This window comes from Venturia canescens, chromosome 7 (assembly GCF_019457755.1).
Source record: "Venturia canescens isolate UGA chromosome 7, ASM1945775v1, whole genome shotgun sequence".
In the NCBI taxonomy this organism is placed as follows: Eukaryota; Metazoa; Arthropoda; class Insecta; order Hymenoptera; family Ichneumonidae; genus Venturia; species Venturia canescens.
The window spans coordinates 16,275,952-16,287,705 of record NC_057427.1 but is presented as its reverse complement, the minus strand read 5'-3'; the positions used below and the strand labels follow the sequence as shown (position 1 = coordinate 16,287,705).

General features: G+C 35.0%; 1 long non-coding RNA gene across 1 annotated transcript; it reads right to left on the bottom strand.

Moving 5' to 3' along the window:
• Positions 1–511: 511 nt before the first annotated feature.
• Positions 512–11,313, bottom strand: LOC122413730 (uncharacterized). The gene is made up of 4 exons (XR_006261610.1): positions 11,233–11,313; positions 2,722–2,801; positions 2,377–2,514; positions 512–710 (listed from the first exon to the last, which is right to left on the bottom strand). It is a non-coding gene; the product is annotated as an uncharacterized lncRNA (long non-coding RNA).
• Between the last annotated feature and the right edge of the window lie 441 nt (positions 11,314–11,754).

The following is an 11,754-nucleotide window of genomic DNA, read 5'->3' as shown; positions in this document are numbered from 1 at the left end:
TTCTTAATGGCATTTGGCATAAACAATTGCACATATGAGGAATAATAACCTCCATGCATAAAGGGCCATCACGTTTTCGTAACGTCCATCTTATCCTGATCCTTATCACCCGGACTAATATTCGTTCACTGGTTCAATCATTCTGTCGGTGTACTCGATGCGTACGGTAATTCGTTGCTTATTTGTTCGTTGACAATTAATGAGGTTTTGTAAGTCTAGCAGCACGTGACGTTTCTCAAAAATGGTTTGGTTGCAACGATGGTCGTTTTGTCATGTTGTAAAACTATTGACTCGGTTTATAATCTCTTCATTACCAGGATGACTATTGGACGGATGCATTGGGCGCTGTGAATAACAATTAAAATAAGTTATGGGACTCCACCGAATCTGTAAATGTATTTTATTCGGTCCTTTAGTAACTTTCCACCAATTCTCTTTTTCATTTTGCGTTCTTCAATTATTATATAAATTTAAAAAAAAGCTTAATATGCATGAAAATAACTACCTGAATCCGTCGAATCAGTATTCTTCAATGTACCATTGCAAATTCAAGAGTAAAAAATCATAGCACGTCGTAATCTCCGTAATTCAACAATCTACTGTCCCAAAGCGGATATTCACCACGGCATCATTGCTTACAATGAAGGTTGGTTCCTTGTACAGCGTGAGGAAGTTAAGATAAGCCAATTGCACGAACTGCTTCAGTACCGCTGTAAAAATGAAAATAAGTTGTCCCAATTGATTAAAATGTAATTTAATTTCATAATACAAAGTTGTATTTTTAATCATGCATGATTCTATTTTACTTCTAAAAAAAAATTCTGCATTCGTAAAATAAAATATTCAACACTGATTCAAGTTGTCAACCAGTTCTCACTAATAACTGGGATCAATTTCCTGAATAAAAAAGAAACTAAATCATCAGGATCAGCAGGTGGGATTAGTCCAAAAAACAACGGGAGGCACACGAGTGAAGATTTGAAAAACGATGTAGCGCCAATACACCCTTAGCGCTCTCTCGAATTATTCAATTTTATTTTGATTTATCATCGTTTTAATTCATTTAATTTCATTAATATTCAATTTAATTAATGATCAGTAAAATTAAATGTGAAATCTTCATACCGAAAAACAAGTAAATTTTCTGATTTTTGTAAAAATTGTCACAGTTTATTAAAAAATTTGAAAAAAGAGGAAATACTTAAAACAAATCTATGGATTCAAAACAACGACTGAAATAGTTTTTTAGCATTCATCATAAAACAATCGAAAGACTTCGGAAGGGCGTTGAGGTCATTGTCGTTCGCGCTACTTTGTTGTTTACGAAATCTGTTTACGAAAACGTGTGCACCCCTTTGTTCTCATGTTTCTTTTCCTTCCGAGGCTGTTGTAACATTTCATATCGAAAAAAGTGTGTTCAAATCAATAGTGAAAATAGTTCGTTTAATCAATAGTTGTTCAAATCAATAGTGAAAATAGTTCGTTTAAAAAAATATTGAAAAAAGAAAACACGACGATGAACGATATCCCACAAACCGAACCCAAAACTGTCAGAAATCCGTATAAAACGACTCAGACGATCATTGAGGGACACTCTTATCATCTCTCGCGGACATATAAAAATAGAAAAGGCGAAGAGATATTGTAATTTCGATAACTTAATAACCATTAACTATAAAATAATTTTCAGCAAGCTGCAAAAATATCTTCATTAAAGATAATTTTTTTTCAATCACGTGTTTTTCGATAATTTCTCTAGAATTATGAATGACTGATCGTGAATAAAATTTCATCTAATCACAGCTATCTTCGATGTAAATCGCACCCAAAAGGCTGCCCTGGAAGAATGATTTATAATAATACAAAGAATTCTTTCAAAATTACGGAGGGCCACAACCAATTGTGTCAAACCGACCCATTTGCTTATGAAAAAGCATTGTTCCGGGAAGAATTATTCATGGCTACGAGGACTCGGACTAACACTCTGAAGGAAATTTACGATGAAGTAGCCAACAGGTTAGTGTAACTGCACACATTTTTTCATATCGACTTTTTTTACATTAAAAACTATATCAGTTATATATATGTGTTTAAAAAAAAGTTTTTTATTTGGAAATATTTTAAGGAAGTATAAATCATTGTCATGTCATGACGCTGAAGTTTACCTTGACAAACTCAAATGAAATGATCTAAAAAAACTCTCCAATAATTCCAGTGATTCTCTAATTTTGTTCCCCGCACAATTCGCAATTCTTAGTTCTTCAACCTACACCAACGAAACGCCAAAGCCCAAGTATTGGAAGGAAAAGCATCAGCCCTGCCGCACTTTTATGTCTGAATATATATACCAAACAAAATGTAGCAAAAATCACCAACCTCTTTTCATTATTCAATGTTTCATTGGTCCAGACCCACGTTGTTCAATTCCTTTCAGCATGCTCCAAGAATAAGAGCCAGTGCTGTCTAACACGAAAGAACTGTTTGGTAGATTATCGTGTATGGTTCCAGAATTGTCTAAAACAAAAAAGCAAATTTTTTTGAAAATTCTTTCAACATATAGGTTTATTAGTAATGATTATTGACAAGATTGAGTCAATTAGCATTACTAATCTTGAAAAAACATTCATGTTTTCTCGCTTTGGAGAGAAGTATAGGAATATCGCAGTCCTGGCAACGATATTTATATATATAAAAACAATAGTAGTTGGGTTTCGAACTTACTTTAGGTAGAGGATTCATCACGGTGATGGCTAGCAAACAAGCCCCGGAACAACATTGGCCGTTATATGGAAAGAACAATGCTGAAAAATACAAAATTTGTTTCAATCAACATTCGCCTTTTTTTTTATCTAGCAGAATGACGCATGCTACCATACTAAATAATAAATAAAGTTCCCAAATACCATGAATACAACTAAATCAAGAGACTCGGTAGAGTCTCGGGACAAGTACATTGTCCCGGTGATTCGCGGTGGTGAGGGTAAAATTGACATGTGATTTTCTTTAATTGCGAAGCTCATGAGTTATATACGGCTTTGAAAATTGAACTTTTAGCTAATTAAGAAGTTCTCTGTCGAATGAGTCCAAAATCAGCGTGCTCGGTGGCGTATTTGCTGAGAAAAAACTTTGCACGGGCTCAAGATTATGCAAAAGTTACTAACACATCACAGATTTGACGTATACGTATACGCCTTCGACGTAGGTTAGTGGTAGTAGAGTTGTGTCTCAATGCATTCTGATTGGCTCTCCGATCTCGGCTCAATCCAGCTCACCGACCACGTTCAAACTCTATAAGGCCCGCTACACACAGTCAATAATATAATGGTGCACAAGAATATTGTACAATAAGTTTGTATGGTGTGTAGCGGGCCATAAATTTAAGATCGCTCATACTTCTATTCAATGATTGCAATTGCGCAATATTTCAATACTACATCTACACGTTCAATAATATTGTGCAATCACCTATATTGCGCAATATTATTGACCGTGTGTAGCGGGCCTAACGTTTAGCACTCTAGCTGACCGACTACGTTCAGACTCTACGAAAGTTTATATTTATATATTTATAACAAACGTTATTTCGGACATAACGAAGTGCGGTATATAATTAACCCTTCAAGTACACTCGGGGTCCAGTGGCCCCCAGCGCCAACTTCCGAGCCGCGCATGAAACAGTTAGACTCTACAGTCTGAGTTCCCCCCACTCTCAGTTATAGGCCAAACGGTCACCTTCAAGTTTGAAACAAAGAAATAAGACCCAAAGCATTAGGTTGTATTTGGCAGTGGAATATTCAACAAAGTTTTTTTGCCGGGGGCCACTGGACCCCTTGTGTGTATTTCGGGTAAGTTTTTTTGTGAAAAGTGCGATTTTTTTTTCGATTTTCGACTAGGATCGATTGTATATGAGGTAAGTACAATCATAAAAATACTTGAAATTTTTTTGTTTCAACTTATTTTTCGCTCCGATTTTTTTTTATTCTGGTTTTTTCCTCGGATTTTTTTTTATTCTAATTTATTTCCTCCGATTTTTTCTGCTTCGATTTTATTACTCCGAAATATGTGTGCAGATGGTGTATAATCTTCGGCAAAACCACGGTCCCTCATACGCCGATCGTTGTGAGGAAATAGAAAACTTTGGTGATAATTCCTCGGAGTCCGAGGAAGATATTCAATCGGAGGAATCACATAACAGTGACTATGAGGAATCGACAAACTCCGAAATCGATGACGACGAACAAGAAAATTCGACAAACAATGGGTGCATTCTACAATCACGTGCTCGAGGTCGACCAACGGCCATTTTGAGGGGGAAAAATGGATTCAAGTGGCATACAAAATGGGGATCTCGGCATTCACGTATGAAAAATATCTTTCCAAAGTATTTAGGTATCTTCAGTAAATTGTCTAGTTCGCTGTTAGACTTTTATAAGAGAGAGAGAGAGAGAAGCGTCAGAGATTGTAAATATTGAATTATTAACATTTATCAGATCGAAATGCTGCTGCTGAGGTTATCATACCTGCGCCTCAGCGTGAAGCTTTCCATAAACATAAAATTGAAGAGCTCTGGAAACTTCTTTTCAACGATGAAATGTTCAAAATAATCGTAGACTGTACGAATGCCAAAATTGAAGAAGTTTGCCTCACGATGATTTCCAACAGTCAACAGTTACAAACATATCATCACCACACAGATGTAATTGAAATTTCGGCATTCATTGAGCTTCTGTATTATTCCGGGCAGTGGAAATCCAATAATGTAGCCACTGAGCATTTATGGAACAAGATAAACGGTACAACGTTCTTTCGCTGCGTTATGTCTAGAGCACGATTCACTTTCATCGCAAAATGTCTGCGTTTCGATGTCAAATCATCTCGAGAACCGATGGATAGATTAGCTCCGATACGCAAACTTTGGGACTTATTTATTGGCAATTGTAGTCGTTACTACAAGCCGAGTAAATATTGCACTGTCGACGAACAATTACTGAGCTTCCGGGGAAAATGTCGATTCCGAATGTTTATAAAATCCAAACCAGACAGATATGGGATGAAAATAATCACGCTAAATGATGCCCGAACCTCATATCTGGTGAGTTTTTATTCTTTTTGAATTATCAAGTTATAGCGAATTTATTTGTATTATCCGATAATAGTAACAATAAAATGTTTGATTCGACAGATCTATGGGATTCCTTACCTTGGGAAGATTGGAAACGGTCCGACTAAAACAACCGAGGATTTTTTTCGAGAAGTCACAAAACCAATTCATCAAACGAGACGATCAGTCACGTGCGATAATTGGTTCACATCCATACCACTGTTGACAAATATGTTGGAACCACCGTACAGTATGGAAATCACCGGTACCATGCGAAAAAATAAAAGAGAAGTCCCAGTTGAATTTTTAGTTGCCGACAAAAAACCACCGTCCGCAAAGTTTGCGTTCACATCGGATTTGACGCTACTATCTTTTTCTCCGAAAAAATATAAGGTCGTCTTGCTGGCGTCCTCACATTTACGAACAACTAACATAACTGATGGGAAGCCTGATATCGTGCTGCATTATAATATAACTAAAGGTGGAACAGATACTTTCGACCAATTATGTCATTCGTATACGACAGCAAGAGGGATGCGGAGATGGCCACTCCGTTTTTTTTCGGGATGCTAGATCAAGCCATGGTAAATGCTCGCATTTTACACAAATGCAGTGTCATAAACCGTGGGAACGACCACGAGATTATGTCGGCATGTGAATCTTTGGATGAAATCATTCAACATCTTGTTCGACCATATCTGAAAGAGCGATTGGAAGCTCCATCATTGCGTCTCAATATAAAATCTGCAATTGGTGGAATTCTTGGAAGCGACCACCAAATGACACGATCAGAAGGAATAAGACCATTAGATAAAAAAATTCGCTGTAGATTATGCCCACGGAAGAGAGACCGAAAAACGAGACAAATGTGCCCCTCCTGTTACAGGTCCATATGCGATGAGCACAGAATACCACTATGCCTCGAATGTGGGGGTATGGAATAAATGTTGAATTGAAAATAGAAATGCATATGCATTCGTTGACATTAAGAAAAACATGTTTTTGTACGTGTATATATGTATGTCAATAAACCAAAGAATATTTTTCCACTTCAAAATACCTCATGTTCGTACTTGCAAATAAATATCTCTTTTGAAACACTCAATATTGCATCATTTTTTTATGTAACTACTATATATGTACCGGGACTTTCCTGAAAATTTTGGTAATTATGCAGTTTGGCTACTTTTCCGAAAATCAATGGAATTTTTTTTTCTTCTTCTCGAAGTTATCGATTGGACTATAGTAAGTGATATTTCGTCCGGGGAGGCTAACATTTTCCATAAAAACCATGAGTTATGGAGTTTTGAAGTTGTTGGAAAAATGCGGGGATTTGGCGTATATCAGGCTATTTAGGAGTTCACATTAGGACAGGTGGACACACACACACACACACACACACACACACACACACACCAAAGTTGCTCTAAACCCGCCCAGCGAAACCACACCCACACATCGAAAGTGTTCTAAACCCACCCAACGATTCCACACACACATCGAAAGTGTTCTGAACCAATACGACGATTTCGCACACACATCAAAAGTTGTTCCGGATACACATATGCGATGTTTATGCGAAATCGGTGGGTGTATTCAGAGCATTTTTGATGCTTGTGTGGTATTGCTGGGCGGGTTTAGAATACCTTTGGTGTGTGTGTGTGTGTGTGTGTGTGTGTGTGCGCGCGCGCCCGCGCGCTCTGTCGTGTTGTGAACTCAAAAATATTCAAATATACCATATTTCATCATATTTTTCCAATAACTTCAAAACCTCAAACACATGGTTTTTATGGAAAATGTTAGCCTCCCCCGACGAAATATCATCAATGGTAACTAATCGAAGCCGTCCATGCTAAAAAAAAATTTCTTTCGTTGATTTTCGGAAAAGTAATCAAACTGCATAATTACCAAAATTTTACCCAATTATTCAAAAAACTAACGGAGTTATGATTTTTTTGGTATGAAAGTGCATTTTTCACGACTTCACCCATTTCCGTGCAATTTTGACAACCTTGAGCTTCGTTATACGCTTTTGATTCGATCCTATCGCATTCTAGACAGTTTAAACTGTATTTTGGTTTTTGTTAAATCTAAATTGAATTAATAGTCTCCTCACAGTGAGCGTTTAAAAATCGATGGGGGTCGCTGGACCCCGTGTGTACTTCCCGGAACTGGGCTGAGGTGTGTACTCGAAGGGTTAATAAACAAACGCAGTTTCAACATAACGAAAATGAATGAAACTCGGTATGAATTAAAATAATAGTTCGTCGTCTAGTGAAGTGCATATCATATCTATTATTTTATTATTTATTTATTTTAAATGATAGTGTGGTGTCATAATATTACGAAAACTGGACGTCCTAGTAACTTCGATGTGAAAAATGTCAATGGTGTGATCGAAACTCTCCGAGTTTCTCAAATATTATTCTTCGAAAATACAACCGAAAAATAACCTACTTTCGAGCCTAATCATCGTTTCAAAGCATGACTCTATGAATGTACAATACATATCTAGATTAAGGTGGTTCAAAAAAATCGACTATTTTTATTTCTTCAAAGCCCGGGGTCCAATTATTGCAGTGAGGTGAAAAATGATGCCTGACAAAATTTGAGCCCTTAAAAAAATTTTTTAGAGGTCGCTCATCGCGATTTTCTATTTTTCATTTAAATAACACGGGGAAGACGTTACTAGTTGCTTTTGAATTTTATTCCTCGGCAACGGATGAGTGTACGACACGCCCAAGGTGGTTTTTTGTAGGGATTTGAACGCTCTATAAAAAAAGTCTCTTATCGTTTTACGCTAAACCTACTTCTACAAAAGTTACTCAACGTCAAAATTGGCTTTGAAGAATATTTCGACATTTTTTCACTTTTCCGGCGAAACTATCGACCTTGTCACAAAACGCTGTGGAAACTTTTTCGGAAATCATGTGATTTAGTATAATAGCATGTTCTTAGATTATTACAAAATTGAATAATTTATAATAATATTACATTACGAGGTTATTCTTAGAGGAAAACTGCAATTTCCGTTGAGTGAATCGTTATATTAACAAAAAAAGTGCCAAGTTTCATTGAGTCATTAGGTAATGCTTATTTTTAGTGAAAATTCCAAAATGCATCGGATTTTTCCACCGTCCATTTATAATTTATTTGGGGCATTAATTTTTTTTTCTGAAGAATGCAATATAAATTCAGATTTAATGTTATTTGAAAGTATAAATTGAAACGTCTAATATAATTGAGTGGAAATAATGTTTGGAATATTGGATAGCTCTACAGTAAGGGCTATGAACCATTATTCCAAACATCATTTCCACTCAATTTTTCCAATTTTTAATTCGAATAACTTTGAATCTGTATTTATATTGCATTCCTAAAATAAAAAATGAATGCCCCAAAAGAAATTATAAATGGAAGGTGGAACAATCCGATGCATTTTGGAATTTTCACCAACAATAAGCATTACTTAATGAGTCAATGAAACTTCGAACTTTTTTTGATAATATAACGATTCACTCAACGGAAATTGCAGTTTTCCTCTAAGAATAACCTCGTAATGTAATATTATTATAAATTATTAAATTTTGTAATAATCTAAGAACACGCTATTATACTAAATCACATGATTTCCGAAAAAGTTTCCACAGCGTTTTGTGACAAGGTCGATAGTTTCGCCGGAAAAGTGAAAAAATGTCGAAATTTTCTTCAAAGCCAATTTTGACGTTGAATAACTTTTGTAGGAGTAGGTTTAGCGTAAAACGATAAGAGACTTTTTTTATAGAGCGTTCAAATCCCTACAAAAAACCACCTTGGGCGTGTCGTACACTCATCCGTTGCCGAGGAATGAAATTCAAAAGCAACTAGTAACATCTTCCCCGTGTTATTTAAATGAAAAATAGAAAATCGCGATGAGCGACCTCTAAAAAATTTTTTTAAGAGCTCAAATTTTGTCAGGCATCATTTTTCACCTCACTGCAATAATTGGACCTCGGGCTTTGAAGAAATAAAAATAGTCGATTTTTTTGAACCATCCTAATCTGTACCACCCAATATATTGTACAGCCATATCTGTCAGTTTTTGATGGTATGAGCAAACGAGTAGCAACAGCGATCTAAATAATAAAATTTCGGAGAAAACAGTGCGAGATGTATGAATTCGATTTAAAGTAAAGTTCTTATATATAACTAATATTCAAAACCAGGAAAAAATTCTATAGATGTAAAAAACGAAAAATTAAAAAGTTCAAAAAAATTCAACAAAAATAAGAAACAATCAAAAAAATTCTATAACGGAAAATAAAAAATTTTCAAAAAAATTCATAAATATTGAACACATTGAAAAATGTACTATCCAAGTTTCATGCAGTATAAAAATGTATGATATCAATTGGAGGCCAAGTTTTTATTGATAATTTGGAATATTTACCGAACAAATCGGAAACTTTGATTGAGAAATTGACGTTTTATGCATAAGAGCCACTAATCATTCATAATAATTATTTTCGAGAAAAAAGAATTTCGTGAAAAAAAAAATGAGTGTTGAGAATCCTCGTCGGGCTCAGAACGTTTCATCGAAATTACTAAAAAATTAATGGAAATAAAAAATCGTAGAATCTTTCTTTCGAATAATAAGAACGATGTCAACCCATTTTTTTTAACCAGAACATATAAAAATCGTTAAAAATTCACACGAAAGTCATTCGTTACTTCAAGAAGGTACAGACTTTGAAAAATCGATTCCCCTCCGACTTTCAGGATCCCCCGGTATTATTTACAACATTCAACTTCGATTGGATCGGTACAAATTATGTTCAAATACGTCTTAAACGTACTTGTCCGGCCCATCACTTTTTATTCAAATTGCTCATTCGAAAAAAAATCAGGGCTCTTCTATGATCGCAAATATAATAAAATAGATAGAAATAAAAATAATACCTCCAAGTAATTTGAACTTGATTGTTCTCGAGTTCGTATTGCAATAATAGCAATTTCCACTTCTCATTTCCTTCAGCGAGAACATATCATTCGGTAGAAACCAATGAAAATGATAAATAATAAGTCGCATTACAAGAAATTTTCGAACCTACTCAGCCATGCAATGTTTTTTTTCGATAGTTACGTACACATTTTGATAAATATCACGAGTCGAGTACGACACGCTCGGTTCCTGGAATTTGGAGAAAAATGATTTTGTTGTGAATTATGACTCCATATAATATAAATAGATTAATCAACTTCGTCTTGGATTGTCATTTCATTTCGACAAGAGCGATTCCTGTAATTCGAAGGAAAATTATTTTCTCGGGAATTACTGTTCCTTTATATTAACACATGGATTAACTTCGTTTTTTATTTTTTCGAATGAGCAATTTGAATAAAAAGTGATGGGCCGGACAAGTACGTTTAAGACGTATTTGAACATAATTTGTACCGATCCAATCGAAGTTGAGTGTTGTAAATAATACCGGGGGATCCTGAAAGTCGGAGGGGAATCGATTTTTCAAAGTCTGTACCTTCTTGAAGTAACGAATGACTTTCATGTGAATTTTTAACGATTTTTATATGTTCTGGTTTAAAAAAATGGGTTGACATCGTTCTTATTATTCGAAAGAAAGATTCTACGATTTTTTATTTCCATTAATTTTTTAGTAATTTCGATGAAACGTTCTGAGCCCGACGAGGATTCTCAACACTCATTTTTTTTTCACGAAATTCTTTTTTCTCGAAAATAATTATTATGAATGATTAGTGGCTCTTATGCATAAAACGTCAATTTCTCAATCAAAGTTTCCGATTTGTTCGGTAAATATTCCAAATTATCAATAAAAACTTGGCCTCCAATTGATATCATACATTATTATACTGCATGAAACTTGGATAGTACATTTTTCAATGTGTTCAATATTTATGAATTTTTTTGAAAATTTTTTATTTTCCGTTATAGAATTTTTTTGATTGTTTCTTATTTTTGTTGAATTTTTTTTAACTTTTTAATTTTTCGTTTTTTACATCTATATAATTTTTTCCTGGTTTTGAATATTTTTTCTAAGTCATCCAGAAACAAGGGACCATCAATGTACTTGTCCCAACCTTTTTTCCTAGGTAAGTAAATTTGTTATTAAGCATACCTCTTTTCTTTTGATTAAATAAGTTGTACTGTATGCAACGTGATGCGCGGCTCACAGATTTATAGGCTAAGTTGATTGTTGGATGTTGGATCGAGTGCCGGACAGCTGACTGCAGCAGAAGGAGACATGCGCATGGAGGGATTTTCTTCCAGCCGCGCGCGCATAGTCCGCATTAAAAATGCAAGCTTCAAAATGCTGCACTGAAATCAAGTAAAAAAAGATACCTACAAAATCAAAATCTTTATTGTGAGATAATTTGTCAAGGAAATGAAAAGTTAAAACGTTAAAATAATCAAAAAGGTATATTTATATCGGACACCAAAGGCAACTGGAACATCCCTTTACACGGTTTGACCAAAAAAAGATACAACTCACGCATTACTAGAGAAAAATATGAACTAAAGATGTATTTCTCAATAGGACGAATGACGAAGAAAATTTGAACTATGAAATTTGCAAATATCCTTCTCGCGCTTGCAGGTGCAGCGGAAGATACACTGAACCTACTTTCAGTTATCTTTT